This window comes from Lissotriton helveticus, chromosome 11, assembly GCF_964261635.1.
Source record: "Lissotriton helveticus chromosome 11, aLisHel1.1, whole genome shotgun sequence".
In the NCBI taxonomy this organism is placed as follows: domain Eukaryota; kingdom Metazoa; phylum Chordata; class Amphibia; order Caudata; family Salamandridae; genus Lissotriton; species Lissotriton helveticus.
The window spans coordinates 983,921,482-983,939,279 of record NC_136072.1 but is presented as its reverse complement, the minus strand read 5'-3'; the positions used below and the strand labels follow the sequence as shown (position 1 = coordinate 983,939,279).

The following is a 17,798-nucleotide window of genomic DNA, read 5'->3' as shown; positions in this document are numbered from 1 at the left end:
GGTGGAGTCAAGCGCATCTCCGGCCTCATCTATGAGGAGACCCACAGGGTGCTCAAGGTTTTCCTGGAGAATGTGATCCGGGACGCCATCACCTACACCGAGCACGCCAAGAGGAAGACCGTCACCGCCATGGATGTAGTCTATGCCCTGAAGCGCCAGGGCCGCACCCTCTACTGATTCGGCGGTTAAACACTCGACTTGCCCATGGAAAAAGTAGCAAAAAGTTCTTGACTGCTCCTTTTCTAGTAATTTGTGTCCTAGGTGCCGGGAAACCCTTTTTGGGTAGCTGCGCGCGTTACAAAACGAATTTAATAATAATAATAATAATTTCACAAGGAGGTTGCAGAAAAAAAATCACCACACGAGTCTTGGGGCATGGGTGAAGAAGGACCTCAGAATGTCCCTACCATTTCTGGAAGGTTTCATCTAGAGAGGAGGGTGGGTGTCGGACAGGCAAATAGAGTTGTACACAGACTCATCTGGCATCCTGGCCTTCGAGGCTATCCTTAAGATAGCCTCGAAAGATGTTAGGCAGAGATGTTATGCGAAGAGATGGCCTCAAGAGTGAGCCAGGGCGGGCCTCACCAGGAACACCACAAACTGTTTCCTATAGTGGTGGTGTTAACAATATAATAAAATTGTACCTGATTTTCATGATCTGGTCTAGGTTTTTAAACAGCACAGTAATGAATAATTTGGTTGAGAACGTGTATGTTGTCAAGCTTTCTTATGAGCAGAATTATAGTATGATGGTTCAGCTCGATGGGCGTACCCCGTTCAATGCTGAAGACATAACCGTTAGGTCCTCGGCACACCACTGAGAAATCCATCTGCTGTAAGCTCCTGAGGCATTTTTTTTCACTGTAATGACGATTGCACGCATGGCATGCTGACATCATTACTAACTGGCTTACCTTACTTACTGACTAGATTACAACATTTCTAACATTAGTACTACCTCCATCTCCATCTCGATCGAGACCACTTTTGAATCCTTCTCTTTTCCTTTAACTGATAGAATCACCAAACTGATCAAATCCGCAAGATCAGGATCTCCGGAGGACCCTTGTCTACCAAAGGTATCTAACTCCATTGAAGAGACATTAGCGCCCATTTTGACCAGGATCTTCCACCACATGTTTCTCTGTGCTATTTTTCCTGTTAGCTGGAAAAAAGCATCAGTTCTTCCTCTTCTACAAAAAAAACCCATCTCTTGATCCAGCCGGGCCAAATAGTTACGGCCCTATATTATGCCTCCCCTTGCCTGCCAATCTTATCGAGAAGGAAAAAACTCTCAGCTAGTTAAATTGATCCTCAACAATATTCATCTGGATGAAACTCAGTTTGGCTTCCGCTCCGGACATAGCACTGAGCCTGCTCTAATTATACCAATAGAGGAAATAAGAAAAACCTTAGACCAAGGCATGCAACACTATATACACCATGACAGATTGCTGGGGCATCTAAAGAATATCCGTGTCCCTGGCAGGGCTTGGAAACTTCTCAGCTCATTTCTTCATGACTGTGAACAAATTGTGCAAGTGAAGAAATTTGTATCTCACTCTTTCTCCCTTCCGTGTGGAGTTCCACAGGGGTCTTCACTCAGCCCTACCCTGTTTAACATAAATGTTACCCCTCTTGCAGAACTCATCAAGTGGTTTGGCTTTAGCCTTACCTCCTATGCTGGCGATACACAAATTGTTGTGTCCCTGGCCAATGATTCATTAGAAACTGGATGCAATTTCTGCAATTGCATGCAGCTCGTCAACCACTGGATGGTAGATAATTGCCTCCAATTGAACTCGGGTAAGACGGAGGTCCTACTCTTTGGGGCTGACCAATCCTTCTGGAAGCCCACCCGGCGGCCCCAGGATATGGGCTCACTTCCATCCTCTGTTAGCAAAGCCCTCAACCCAGGTATTTTAATCAACAAGTTATCTCTCGCTGACCAAGTTAATACACAATTGCCTCCAAGGTCTTTCACACCTTAAAGCTTATTAAGAAGTTACTTCCTTTCATTCCCCCCCAACTTCAGAAGATCCTAGTGAGTTCCCTATCTCTCTCCTGACTGGACTATTGTAACAGTCTACACTTAACCACCCAAAAGCATGTGCTAAATAGGCTTCAGACTTTGCAAAATGCATCTGCACAGCTCCTCCTCAAAACGCCTAAACACCATTTGGTTGCTAAAACTATGAGAAAGCTACTCTGGTTACCTGTCAGGTAAAGAGTTTCCTTTAAGGCCCTGCGTCTCGTGTATAAGGCCCTGAATGATCAAGGACCCTCATTTCTTAAAAACAGATTTAACTTGTGCCACCCTACTAGGTCACTAAGATCCTATTCAGCAAAAAGTCTCAGTACCAAGCTTTATTTATTTTTTATTATTATTTAATCCATAGCACAAAAAACAAATCAATTTTAGTCAACACATAAAAGATTCCTTCAAGTACACTTGAAGTACCAATAAAAGTAAGAAAAACAAGACATCATCAATCCATCATAACGTTGATTAAAAGCCAAGATCAGACAAACACCTCATATGTTGTATCATTGAATCCATATCTGCCTCCCCAGCCAGCTTTTGCCATCTAGGTGACTTCATACAGTAAAGGCTATATTCAAGATTACAAATATTATAAAATGTAGCCCTCCACATCTCGAACGAGGGAGCCTCACTCTGAAGCCAACATGAGGCTATACATAGTCGAGCCACCGCAGAGGCAATAAATGTCATATATCTAAATGTGTATGCTGGCTGCTCACTTGAAACATTTCCCCAGATCCCCAATAACATCATTTCTTTTGTTATGTAAATTGTTGTTCCTGCGACCTCTGACAAGAACAACTCTATTTGTTATTTTAATTGTGAAAGTGCAATACAATCAAAAAACACATGCACAATATCAGCTGTATCAATACTACATCTAAAGCACTTCCCGTCATCATTTCCACCCCACTTCATCATCGTCCCTGGTGTGATATAAATCAAATATAGTCTTGAAATGTTGTGTTTTCAAGTTTGCTGATAACAATATCTTCCCTGCAGTATCAATAGAGCTCTGCATAAACTCTCCGTCTTGCCCTAGTCGTACCCACTATTTACAATCTTGAACAGCCATGTCATCTGATTGTATCTCAATTAATATAGAATAGAGTGCCCCTATCTTTGCCCTCTTTCTAATTGCCTCGACTATCGATAATACAGTAATACCCTCATGCAAATGATGTTTGACTGGAAAATCGCGAATTTGCAAATACTTAAAAAAATCATGTTGTTGAAGTTCATAACTATCAACTAATTCTGCAAATGAAGATAATACTCCCCCCATAAATAAATCACCCAACTGTCTAATCCCCTTGAGCCTCCACCCCTGCATTTTATAATCCTAGAATATAGCTGGAAACTTAACAGTTGAATTAAGAGGTGTATAATAATGAATCTGTTGGATGACTAACAGTTTACATACCGCTTTCCATATCTTATATGCTGTAATCATAAACTTGAACCGTGTTTTATAATAGCTTGGCTCACTAAATTTGACTAATACGTTTCTAGCTTCCTCCCGTAATAACAACTGATATATAGACGGAGCTTATGCGACTGGTACATCCTCCCCTGTCAACAAAATCTGCATATTTTGTAATAAACAAACATAATAGTAAAAAAAGAAGTTTGGGACCGACCCCCCCCTTCCCTGTCAAGTGGTAACACCATAAATCTAAATGTTCTCCTCGATTTTCGTTGTCCCCACATAAATCTATCATATATGGATTGGATTCTCTGTAAATGTTTTTTTGTTAATTCTAGTGGTACTGCCCTAAAGGAATAAAGTACTTTGGGGATGACAATCCTCTTTAGCACATTTCGTCTCCCCACCAAAGTAAGATGGAGACACTGACTGCTGCTTCTCTCATGAAACTATACTGCCCCAATTAACCTCTATCAAGTCTTGCAAAGACATTCTAATCTTGATACCTAAATATCTAGCTTTATCAGTTACATGAGCCTCACCCGGACAGGCCTAATTGGTGCATACTATCGGAGTTTTAGCCGAGTTTAATTTATATCCAGAGACCACACCAAATTCTTCAGCTACCCTTCCTTTCTCCCTTATTAGGCGGATGGGGAGGGTGTTCCACGTCTTGGCGGCGAGGTGGGAGAATGATCTGCCGCCGGCGGTCACTCTTCGGATGCGGGGGACGGTGGCGAGGGCGTGGTCTGCAGAACTGGCGGGATGGGGTTTAGTGGATGTGTCGGCTAGTGAGGTATGCTGGTCCAGTGTCGTGGAGTGCTTTGTGTGCGTGGGAGAGGAGCTTGAAGGTTATCCTCTTGTTGATGGGGAGCCAGTGCAGGTCTCTCAGGTCGGGTGTGATGTTGCTGCAGCGTGGGATGTCGAGGATCAGGCGTGCAGAGGCGTTCTGGATGCGTTGGAGCCCTTTCAGGAGTTTGGCCGGGGCTCCTGCGTACAGTGCGTTGCCGTAGTCCAGTCTACTGCTGACGAGGGCCTGGGTGACTGTCCTTCTAGTTGTGGTGGGGATCCACTTGAAGATCCTGCGCAGCATGCGGAGGGTGTTGAAGCAGGAGACGGCGTTGACCTGCTTGGTCATGGAGAGTGTGGAGTTGAGGATGACCCCCAGGTTTCGTGCGTGGTCGGTGGGTGTAGGGGGTGCTCGTAGTGCCGTCGGCCACCAGGAGTCATCCCAGGCTGTTCCTCATCCAGTCGGCAACGGCCTTCATTCCTTCGTGGAGGTTGGTTTCTGTGGTGTGGGGGTCCTTGGTGAGCGAGAAGATCAGCTGGGTGTCGTCAGCGTAGGAGATGATGTTTAGGTCCTGTCGTCGGGCGGCGTGGGCGAGCGGTGCCATGTATACGTTGAACAACGTTGGCCTGAGGGATGATCCTTGGGGTACGCCGCAGATGATCTCGGTGGCTTTGGAGCAGAAGGGGGGGAGGCGGATGCTCTGGGTTCTCCCGGTGAGGAAGGAGGTGGTCCAGTCCAGGGCCTTTTCTTGGATTCCGGCGTCGTGGAGGCGTGTTTTTAGCGTGCGGTGGCAGACTGTGTCGAAAGCTGCTGACGGGTCCAGGAGGATGAGGACCGCGTTTTCTCCCTTGTCAAGCAGGATCCTGATGTCGTCGGTGGCGGCGATGAGGGCAGTTTCGGTGCTGTGGTTGCTACGGAATCCGGATTGGGACGGGTCCAGGACGCTGTTTTCTTCGAGGAAGCTGGTCAGTTGTTTGTTGACGGCCTTTTCGAACCTGGCAGGTTCACTGAACACCAGGGCGGAAGAACTCAGTCGCAGGTGCATGATGGATCACAAATGGCATCTTCACTCGGAGGTGGTGCAAGGTCTCTTTCCGCAATGGGGAGAGTCTATGTTAGATCTATTCGCCACCGAAGAGAACGCGCAATGTCAGCAATTTGTTGCATTGAAATTTCCCAGGCGGCACTCACTAGGCGCCACTTTTCGGCGCGAGTGGAGTTGTGGTCTTCTATACGCCTTTTCACCTATACCACTTCTGCGCAGAATGCTGAAGAAGATAAAGTGCGACCGGGCACACGTCATTCTTGTGGCCCTGGACTGGACACGAAGAGTCTGGTATCCCGACCTCTTGCACATGGGCATAGATCCTCCGATCGGACTTTCCCTTCGGGAGGATCTTCTCTCTCCCCAGCAGGGGACGGTCCTCCACCCGAACCTGTCCACCCTCCACCTCCTTGCATGGAGATTGAGCGGCGGCAGTTGACGTCATTTGACCTGCCTCCCGAAGTCTGTGATGTAATCTTGTCAGCCAGGCATCCTTCTACTAAGACGGCATTCGCCTGCAGATGGAACCAATTTGTGGCATGTTGCACAGCAAAGCCTGTGGATCCCCTCTCTGCCCCTCTTTCTGAGGTTCTTTTGTTCCACTTTTCTTTGGCCCAGCAGGGCTCTGCTCTGGGCACTCTTAAGGGCTACCTCTTGGCCATTTCAGCCTTCCTTAGGCTTCCTGATCAGCCTTCTCTTTTCAAGTCCCCAGTTGTAAATAGATTTCTTAAGAGCATTACTCATCTTTTTCCTCCTGTTCCCTTTGTAATGCCCCAGTAGGAATTGAACTTGGTTCTGACATATCTTATGTACGCTCCCTTTGAGCCACTGCATAACTGTCCTCTCAGACTTCTCACTCTGAAAACTGCCTTTCTGGTGGCCATCACCTCTGCACGCAGGGTGAGTGAGCTACAAGCTCTGTCTTCCAAGCCTCCCTTTCTGGCTGTCCATCCGGACAAGGTCGTCCTTTGAACTAGACATTCCTTTCTTCCCAATGTGTTTACTTCTTTCCACATGGGCCAAACCATCACTTTGCTCATCTTCTTTCCACCTCCGCATTCTTCGAAAGAGGAAGAGAGTCTCCACCGTCTGGATCTAAAACCTCTGCTTTCCTTCCACTTGGATTGCACCAAACAATTCAAGGTGGACGACCAGCTCTTTGTTGGTTACGTGGACTCTAAGAAAGGTCGGGCCGTGCACAAACGGACCATCTCCTGGTGGGTTGTTCTGTGCATCAAAGCCTGCTATTCTTTGGCTAAGAAGGGGCCACCAGTGGGGCTGCACGCCCATTCCACCAGGGTGACTGCAGCTACAACTGCTTTGGGACAAGGAGTCCCCCTAAATGACATCTGTCAGGCAGCTACGTGGGCATCTCTGCACACATTCACCAAACACTACTGCCTGGACAGCCAAGTCTGGAGAGATAGCTTCTTTGGCTGTTCTATTCTCCAGGACTTTCTTGTGTGAACTTGGTTCGCAGACCCACCTACGGGGTTGGTATTGCTGGGGTATTTATTCTAAGGTAATGAATCTATAACTAACTGTTTCTTTCAGATGAACAAGTTACTTACCTTCGGTAACGATATATCAGTAAGATACATAGGTTAGTTATAGATTCCTTGCGACCCCACCCATCCTCCCCGTTCTGCAAACTGACTTCTAAGGTTAAGATATTGCTTACCGGGCCCTAGTTTTGTGCACCAGTTGTCCGTGTTTTGCATAGCTCTGCGCTTCTGCCGTGGAAAGTCGTATACAGAACTGATATCAGCACGCGAGGGTGGCGTCTAAGTAGCTACCGTGACGTCATCCCGGCGACCACAACGGCGACGACGAACGGGGAGTTGACAGACGCCTCCTTCCGACGCTTAGGGGTACTGCTGACGAAAAAACTTTCCGGACCCAGTCTGACGCCTGGGGGTAATTCTAAGGTAAGGAATCTATAACTAACCTATGTTTCTTACAGATATATCATTACCGAGGGTAAGTAACTTGTTCATTTCTTCATCTGGCAACTCCGTTTCTTTAGACGCGTCTCATATAAAGAAAGGGGTGCAGCCACTATTAAACTGAAAGTGTGGAATGGGGCGCTTTTTCAATAAAAACATTTGTTTCTAGTTGACTAACAAATGTTTTTTTTGTAAATGTGCCCCATTCCGTGCTTTCACTTTAATTGTGGCCGCACCCCTTTCTTTAGACAAGCTGCATCTAAATAAAGTGTCACGGCCATCATTAAAGGTAAAGCACGGAATGGGGCGATTGGGGGAAAAATAGTCTCTAAACCAAAATCTAAAAACCTACAGTGTTTTATTTTTTTTTTTATTTCAGAAGTTTTATATTGCGCTAGCCAGACCGGAGGGTATCGGAGCGCTTCACATCAGTTACAGAGCACAAGAAATGAGAGCAGAACATAATACAATAGCGCAGGACAGACGAAAAGACAATGATACAGAGTTCTGATGCGAGGACTTGAAAACACCACATCCAGAAGGGGTGAGGAGTCAATCTCCGGGCACCCGCTGTTTCTATGTAGTGTTTTCAGTGTAATAATGAAACTGTAGTTGGCTGGTGCAACTCGCTTACAAACGGTAGTGAAGTGTTGGAAGCACCGGCCAATAAGTAGCCAGGAAACAAGAGCAATAGAAAAACAAGCATTGGCATAGCCAATAGGTCTTGCCTTTGGGACTTTTTATGTTTTAGCTATGCAGTACATTAACCTGGGTGCTACACCATCTACTGTTCTTTAATATGGAAGCTTTGACACTAATGGGCATAACATTAAATTGCACTGTGAAGTGTGTATTTAAAGTGTTATTTTTGTATAGCTGGTAGTCTGAGCTCGTATATCTTGAAGTGCTTTTCATATGCTATGTGAAATTGCAGCAAGACTTGATCTAGTAGTAGCAAAGACAAATGCAATACTGTCTATCGAGTTACTTATGCAGGGGAGAACTAACATAATGGATCTGAGATCAAGCCCATGTGGCCGCAGCTGGCACTGGGCCATGGGCACGAGGGGGCCCGCAGGAAAGTGGAGCTCGAACACACGTTGGTGGAAGCACTGGAGAGGCCCTTGCTCTTCAATGGTCCTCTGTGCCTAGGGGAATGGTGCAAGTTTCTATTCCACTACACGGAATGTTTACTTTAGAGATAATTAGTTCTGACAGACAGATCAGTGATACAGCACCTCCGTTCACTGCTCCCATGTACATTGGAGTTAAATAATCCTTGTGTGTTTTCTATCAAATAAGACGGTCCCTCTGCTGTACGCAGTACAGTTATGCTGTTTTACACACAAGTGTATTTAGTCAGAATCAATTAAAACTGTTGCATGGTCTATCAAAATACCAACTTTTTATTTTCATACTCTTTTACCTTTTGTCGACTCACGTTTCACATTTTGCAAAACAAAAAGGAAGCCTCTTCACATACCACCAAACTGAGGACGGTTCCAAAGTTGGATTCCAGGGGTAACCATGGCTGAAGACTTTTATTGTGCACCACATAGCACACTGCTTTTCAGTGGGCGCGCCTGTGGGGGGTGGCGGCCAGAGGGAGAAGTGTGCTGTGGGTCAGTCCTCCTATCTGACACTTTCTTAATAGACTATGTCCTCTGCAGAGATTTGTCTGTATCTCCTCTGCAGCGATTTGTCGGTATTCTGAAGGTCACAGTTGGTTTAAGTCCAGCCATGTCCTCTATTTCCCCTGGTCGATAACAGGTGTAACTGCCAGACACAAGTGATGGCAACTTTTTGAGAGTGGCGCGCCCAATCGCTTTTTAAACAGCCAGTTTCTAATATCACCAACAGAATCACTCTAACAAGAGTTATATCCTGGCTATCGAACAACAAAAACACCTGTTTAACCTCTTTACTAACAACTCGAAACACGTTTGCATGTTTACTTCACGAACGCGTGCATGTGGTCGCAAACAATAAACATTAAGTGTTTTGGGGGCCCGTTTCTTCAGTAAAAGCTGGTTCCAACTGCATGATTTATTCAGTTTAGTCAACAGAATATAATTTAAAAGAGCAAATCCCACAGCGTATATTGAAGATGTGTGTGTGTGTACAGGCAATGGGGGCTCCCACGGGCATCCAGGGATGGAGATGACCCTTGGAGTACAGGTTGGAGACGTCAGCTGCGCAAGGCAAGGCATGGTCAGGTACATGAAGGTGTTCTTTTTTGAAAACTCCGGAAACAATCATCCTTGGAAAGAACCCCAGGGTGTCTGGAAGGGGCAGTGGTGATTCTTAGGTAAATGCGGGGGCGGGGAGGGACCGGGAACAGCAGCTCTAGCACTTGATCAATAAGCACCTGCATGTTCAGGGTGCTATCTCCACGCATGCACGATGTCACACTCATCTTGCCTCACATATATATACAAGCCCAGAGGCATCTTGCTGGGGGGGGTGCACCTCTCGCTGGCAGGGGCACAGCTCCCGGAGGGGGCAATGAGTCCTAGTGAGCACCTATAGCAGTGACAGCTGTTGTCTCAAGTGGGTGACACCTACCGCTTTACCCACAGATCAGGGCCCCATGGGCCTCTCCCTCCTTCCCACCACCATGGAGAATCCAGTACTCACCCTCTCTTCTGCTCCCGCATGGCTGCAGGCGAAGCGGAACAGCGTCTGTTTCAGGGAGCTCTGTGGTTCCCGCACGCAGGCGGCGGCAGTTGTAGCTCTGCGGAGCGGGCAGCGTCAGCGCCGGCTCTACCGGGCTGAAAATACACCCTAAACAATATATTTCTAATGCAGGCAGTGGTTAATTAAACTAAGATTTTAGTGAATCATTTGGAAATAATGGTGCTAGATGACTATGATATAGTAACACGAGAACGAAGTCAGGCCTGCTGGATGTCCTAAATATAAACATTTAACTAGTGCACCAAAGAGGAGTAATTTAAGGTGCACAGATGTTTCTATATGAGGGCAGCCTCCTTATAGCTATATGGAGCTTTTAGGAATTGGGCGCATCTGACACAATTCAAACAGAAAAGTCGCAAACTGGACAATTATGTCATGCATCAAATCTCGTTCACGCTCTCCTCTCCAAATATATAAGACTCAGATACATGCATCCCTCCTTTCCAGCACTTTCCGTCCCCAGGTCACCTATCTTTGGTTCCTTTAGTTAGTAACCAGCCCCACACAAACACTGAATGATTTTGAAGGAAGTTTCCGTGCTCCCTACACACTACCCTCGTCTGTCTCATGGGCCTTCCTCAGCAGCCACGCATCAGCCTTGTCCAACCCGGATACAGGTGGCGCACCACCGCCTCCAGCTCCCCGAGGGCCCGCCGAAGAGCTGTGCTGCCTCCTCCGGCCGCTCCGTTTAAAACCCAGCCGCAGTAAACTCTTGGCCAGCAGTAAAGCCGGTCTCCACCAGCCAGACCCTGCCATCTTTGTGCGGAAGCGGAAAGCTGCATTGCAAGCACCATGACAGCATGCCTCTGAATCAGAGCACACAGAGGGCCATTCGACTGCCAATCACTATGTACCATGTGATCACCTGGGCTCTAGTTGTCATGAAAAGAGAAGAAAGATAACAACAAACCGAGCACTGCAGTAATGCTTGCCATATGTGGAAGCGGCGAGAAATCTTGGTTTACGGTATTTCTCTTATCGTTATGGAAAGTGCCCCGGTAGCTTTTTGTGTAATTTAGAGGATATATAAGCAATGCAGATTTAATTGTTTTTTAGGTTCATGCGTAGGGTCGCCACCTTTCCCAGAAAAGAATACCCCTCATCTGTTCTCGTTTTACCATTACATGATTATTTTAGAATTTGGTGTGAAAACGTATGTATTTATTTTCAAAATGATGAAGCGGCTCACATTTCCACAGTTTCACTTGTCTTTGTGTCCACTAGCACCAGAAAAAGCCATGTTGATTTCGCTCCAAGCCTAGAATTACTTTTCCCACAAGAGGGTAGTGTTAAAATAACAAGCGCGCGCCTCGCGCTAAAAGTAAACATTTAAGAAAAGACTAGGAGAGGAGGAGGGGAGAGAAGAGGGGGCCTGCACCTGATTCCCTTGCTGGAGCGAGCAGGAACCATCTGTTAATTACTAACATCATGCAACTCATGCACGTTTTTGGCAGAAAAAGGGAATCAATGGCTAAAGGTCTTTTTCCTATGCAGCGCATGCGCGCTGCGTAGGCAACACCTAAACAGCTGCACCACAATGAGGGCAGAGGGCTGGAAACCCATTTTGACCTCTCCAATACGTTGGAATAGTTACCTGGTGTGCTGAGGAGATGTCCTCAAATAACCGCATGAGTGGGGCACAAAACGGTATTCCCTTTGGCTTTTCCTACTTTTGCCTGCCTAAAATAAATGAAAAAGGCTACATTAATTTCGTATAAAGACACAATATTTAATTTAACCAGTTAAGAGGTTTATTTTTTATTCCCTGATCCTCTTGATGAGTATTTTTGCGTATTGTACATTTGCACAATAATGTTTTATTATAGTTGTCCATATACAACGAAAAACACCGTAGTCAAGTTCAATGGAAATCATAAGGTTTTGTGGGTGCCGTCTTTATTTCCTTCCCAACTGCCCGTGTTGTCAGGGGCCATGTTTGACTCCTTAGTAATGGTTTTATGGGACTTGGGAGAGCTGTGATAACAGCTGTAATTGATGCAGTGTTTAAAAATACAGGAAATGCTACAATATTTGATTTGGAGGATCATCAAGTAAAATATTTTTAAACACGTAACATTTCTGTGCATTTTATAGCGGTTACTAGCCTCTATACAAAATATAGAGCAATGATACGTATTTAGCCTAGTGTAAAATCTGCACTGTGTTTTTCGACCACCTGTGTGGGGGCTGAGGCGACCGGGAGACGTGCTGCATATTGCAGCGTCCCCGCGCGCTTGCTTCCTGCAGCTGTAGCCACTTATGTAGAAACCAACTGTAGCATACGCAGTCTAGTTGTTGCACGTCACGTAGGCGTGACGTGCGACGGCCATGAGAGAAGCTGCGCGCGCAGCCTTGGCGATAGCGCGCGAAGAGCTTAGAGTGATCGGAAGCGCCGGCCGGCGCTCCTCTGTAACCTGCATCCATGGAATAAAGTTCTTTACTTACCAACAAAGCACAGTGCCATTATTTATAAAGTGATAACTTTACAGTGGCGACGAGGACGGGAGGCAGTCCACCGGCACCCAAAAGAAAACAAAAAAGGAAAAATCGAACCACCACCTCCACGTGGGCTGCAGCAAAGCAGACGACCCCAGGCCACGAGGGACACAGCACTGAGCGGCGCCACTAGGCCAGTGAGTGGTGAGCTCAAGGGGGCAAAGCTGCACCCACCAGGAAGGACAGGCAGAGGAGCGTGGCAGTGCCACAGCAACCAGAGGGGCGGCGCAGTGGCCAGAGAGGCAGCACTGCACATCACAGAAGACCGATCGCCGCAAATACCTTCCAATCACACCGCGGAAGGTAGGAACAGCGCTGGCTGCCAAGGGGGAAGAAGGGGGGACTTGGCACTAGGAGTCCCCAGGAGGACGCAGATACAGAAGTAAAAGACAGCACCCCAGGGAGCCCCACCAGCAAGGCCGTCAAAGCGACAGAGAGCAGGGAGGTGAAGATGAGCACACCGGCAGGCTATGCAATTGCACCGGTGCAATTCCTACCGAAACCTGGCGAACCCCTGATGAAGTGGGAGGATTGGAAGGAATATATTGACAATTTCATTGGGGTCCTGGAGGACGAAAATGAAGAAAAGTTCACCCCCCAAAGGAAGAAACGCATTTTGCTGCTGAACCTGGGACCAGAGGGTCTCAGGATTTACAAGAGTCTGGTGCCCAAGAAGAGAGAGGACACAGATACGGATGTATATGCCCATGCAGTAGAAGACCTGGATGAGAGGTACCGCCCCACCATTTGCGTGTCTGTGGACAGGTTCAACTTCCAGCAAAGGAAACAACGGGCTGGAGAAACCATAGAAGAATATGTAGGGGCCTTAAGGAAACTAGCAGCCCCGTGTAAATATGCACTGTGGGAGGATGAATTCATAAAGGACCAGGTCGTGATGCACACTACGAGTACACAGGTCCAAGACAAGCTGTGGGCGAGCGGCGACACCACGCTCAAAGAAGTTATGGTCATCGTAAAAAGGGCCGAGCTTGCTAGGAGGTGTGCGGCAGCAACCAAGAAAGATACGGTCACTCCTACAATGGTGAACAGGATACAAGAAGGAGACCACCGTAAGGACCAAAGAGGAAAAGACTCAGCAGCCAGAGGAACGAGCAGGTGGCAAGGGAAACAACCAGGGAGCGACAGCAAGAAATCGTGCTACAGATGTGGCAGTTGGTCCCACGATGCCTGCGACAGAAGATGTCCTGCGTTCAGAGCCAAGTGCCTACACTGCGGTATCCTGGGCCACTATGAAAAGGTGTGTAGGAAGAAACATTCGAAGGAAACCGTGAAATGTGTTGAGCAAGGTGAAGAAGACCTGGAAGAACTAGCAGAAGAAGAGGTGATCACGGTCCTGTGCATATACGACCAAGTGATGAGCATAGAAGGGAGGAAATCCACAAAACCCATCCTGGACATGTCAATGGGAGGAATCACCATCACCGTGGTGGCGGACACAGGATCCCCCTTCACCATCATCCAACAGGCAGTATGGGAAGAAACATTCAGACCCAAGTTGGGACCGGAGTTGGAAAAGCTAGACATCAGACCGGTCACCTACAATGGGGACCGCATTCCAATGTTGGGGTTCCGCCGCCTACTGTTCGAATTCAGGGGCCGGTCAGCATGGTGCAAGCTGTACATCGCAGAAAAGGGACCCTCGGTCCTGGGATGGCTAGACCAGGGGGACCTAGGAATTAAACTGGATCCAGGAGGGAAAGAGCAGATTTTACTTACTGAGCAAGAAGAATGGCCGGACATGAACAAATGGAAGGAGAACTACCCAAAGGTATTTGGCGGCACAGTGGGACGGATGGAAAACTTCCAACACAGGATTGTGCTCAAGGAAGGGGCCATTCCGGTAGCCCACAAGGTGAGGAATGTGCCGATTGCGGTGAGAGAAGCAGTCCAAACTGAACTCCAAGAGTTGGAAAAGAAAGGAATAATCGAGCCGATAACATGTGCAGAATGGTTGGCGCCCCTGGTGGTCGTAATGAAGCCAAATGGGAAGGTCCGGCTCTGCGTGGACCTGAGAGAATTAAATAAGAATATCGTTGTGGAGAAATTTCCCCTCCCCAGAATCGAGGAAATGTTGACCAAGACCAGGGGGGTGCAGTGGTACTCCACTATCGACTTGACCTCGGCCTATCACCAAATTGCACTGCACCCGGACAGCAAACGGCTCACATCCTTCATCACCCCGTTTGGGTGTTACCAATTTTGTCGGATGCCTTTTGGGCTGGCCTCAGCAGCCGCTGTTTTCCAAAAAATGATGCACCAACTGTTCAGAGACTGCAAGGATGTCCAGTATTTCCAGGATGACATCTTGGTGATGGGGCGAGACCAGCAAGATCATGACCAGAAGCTGGGAAAGGTGTTGAAAACATTAGAGAACAAAGGTCTCACAGCGGAGTGGTCGAAGTGTCGGTTGGGACTGCAGTCGGTGACGTACCTAGGTCATGAGATCGGACGACAAGGCGTTACCCCCAAATCGGAAAATGTCAAAGCCATCGCTGAAGCACCGCCGCCCAGGAACAAGGAAGAGGTCAGGTCGTTCCTGGGGATGGCGGAGTACTACAGCAAGTTTGTGGTACACTTCGCTTCCAAGACCCACAATTTGAGGCTGTTGACCAGAGACAGCACAGAGTTCCAATGGACACCGGAAGCCCAGGCAGAGTTCGAATTGATCAAAAGGGATGTTACTGGAGCTGTTCCCCTCAAGGGGTATGACCCGCAAGGCACCACTATACTGACGACAGACGCCAGTGACAAAGGCCTGGGCGCTGTACTCATGCAAGACAGAGGCAGAGGGGAGATGGAGACCATCAGCTTTGCATCCAGAGCACTGACAGATACGGAGAGCAAATACAGCGTGATCGAGAAAGAAATGCTGGCGGTTGTATGGGCCATGATGAGATTCCGGCAATTTCTGTGGGGAACACGCTTCTTACTCAGAACAGACCACAAACCGTTGGTGAAGGTGCTGACGTCAAGCGGACATGCCAGTGCCACCCCTCGGATATCCAAGATGTCTCTAAAGTTGCTCGAGTTCAGGTATGATGTTGAGTACATTCCTGGGAGCCGGAACCGAGTAGCGGACTATCTGAGCAGGGCAGCTGCCATGGAGCCAGGAGAGGAAGACCCTGCCGGCAGTGGGGAGTTGGTAGCTCTAATAGAGGACCAAGAGAAACTGATCAGTCTACAAGAATGGACAGAGTCATATGAAGAAGACACTGACATAAAGGAGGTGAAGGGGTACATCGTACATGGATGGCCGGATAAAAGGAACGTGAGAGAAAACCTCAAGCCGTACTTCGAAGTGCGGGAAGAACTGTCGATAGGAGACAGAGGGATCTTCATATACAGGGGAGATAAGGTGATTCCCCCAAGGACCCTCACCTCAAAACTGATGGACTTGCTACATGAGGGACACCTGGGCATAGGGAAACTCAAGGCACGTGCCAAACAAAATTACTGGTGGCCAGGCATGGACATAAGGGCTGAAAGGCATGTCAGAGAGTGTCCCCAATGTCAACGGGCGGACAAGACATTAAAACCATTGAGGCCAGCGATAGGAAAGTTTGACCCCCCCTCAAATCCGTGGGAAGAACTATCCATAGACATTTTGGGACCGGTCCTAGACGACCAAGGCACACAGAAATACGTGTGTGTACTTATGGACCGATATTCAAAGTGGCCAGAAGTGAAAGTAGATGAAGCCATGGACACGGAGAACATCCTTAAGTTTCTGTCTGAGACATTCACGAGGGAAGGAATACCAAAATCGATCTTGAGTGACAATGGGCCCCAGTTCACATCAGAAAAGTGGAGCAAGTTCATGCACAGAAATGGCGTCACTGTCAAACACACCTCAATCTACCATCCGGCCGGAAACGGTTTAGTGGAGAGATTTAACCGGGTAGTGATGGGAGCCATACAAGCGGCCATATCTAGTGAACAGAACTGGGAGAAGGCGCTAGAGAACATGGTATGGGCCTACAGAATAACCCCTACTGGAACGGGGTATAGTCCATTCCAAATACTGGGAGGACGTGAACCCTTTACCCACGACAACAGAATTTGGAAGGAAAAGCTCATCACCAGTGAGTGGTCCCCCGCAGTGGTGCGGGCCAATCTGGAGAAAGCACAGACAATTTACAGCAACCACTACAACAAACGAAGGAATGTCAAAGGCACAGGCCTGGAGCAAGGAGAGTGGGTAAGAGTAAGATTGGCGACCTTGCAGAAGAAGGGAGACAGCAAGTACAGCAAGCCGTTGCAAGTGGTAGAAGTGTACGATCGGGCTGCCTTACTAAGTGACGGAAACGTGTGGTCCCAAGACCGCATGGCCAGGTGCAATAAAGTCTTGGGCTGGGAACAACAGAGCGCCGACTGGGAAGATGTGGAAGGCCCCGAAGTGGAGAGGAATCAAGCAGCCGCGGAACAGCAAGTTAGAGAGAGAGCGGGAACGGAAAGTGGAGAAGAAGGAGAAAACGGAAGTCAAGGATTGGAATGGGACAGGCTGGAGAGAAGCATGCATGAAGGAAGAGTTGAGAACGAAGGGACAGTAAACCCTGAGACTCAGAGTCAAGAGACCATGGAGAACCCAGTCAGGGTCACAAGGAGTGGAAGGCAGGTGGTAAGACCTTCCAGATATCGAGATTTTGAATTGGACGATGAACTGTAAGTGACTCTTTCTTGTTTAATAAAAAGAGGGAGATATGTAGCATACGCAGTCTAGTTGTTGCACGTCACGTAGGCGTGACGTGCGACGGCCATGAGAGAAGCTGCGCGCGCAGCCTAGGCGATAGCGCGCGAAGAGCTTAGAGTGATCGGAAGCGCCGGCCGGCGCTCCTCTGTAACCTGCATCCATGGAATAAAGTTCTTTACTTACCAACAAAGCACAGTGCCATTATTTATAAAGTGATAACTTTACACCAACGAAACATATTCTTGGAAAACAACCAATTTTCACACATGGAAGTAATCTGGCAACTGCTTTGCCGTCCCCTGTGGGACATGAATGAATGTCCCAACTCAGGGTCACTCTTCCAATTCTCTGGCTGAGATGAGACGGAGAAGGTGTAAAGTGCAGTTAAACTCGTAATGAGGCACTGTGCCATGAAAAAACTACGCATTCTGGGATTGTTTAAACAGCTGAGTGTAAAAAGGGAGTAACTGTGCTTGATTTAGTTTTCCAGGTTTTTTGTTAAAAGTGTACCCACGAGAGAGAGAGAGTAGAGATTAAATAAATAGACATTGACAGACTTCTAAAATAGAAACTTCAGCTATATTGGTGCTAATTTGTTACATTTAGATTCTAATCTATGATGTCACTGCAAAATTATAATGAA

At 47.6% G+C, this 17,798-nt stretch overlaps 1 protein-coding gene across 2 annotated transcripts in view; it reads left to right on the top strand.

Annotated features, from left to right (window-relative positions):
* SGSM1 (small G protein signaling modulator 1) overlaps window positions 1–17,798 on the top strand; it is a 1,153,128-nt gene that overhangs the window by 943,381 nt on the left and 191,949 nt on the right. The gene's annotated exons all lie outside the window — the stretch shown is intronic.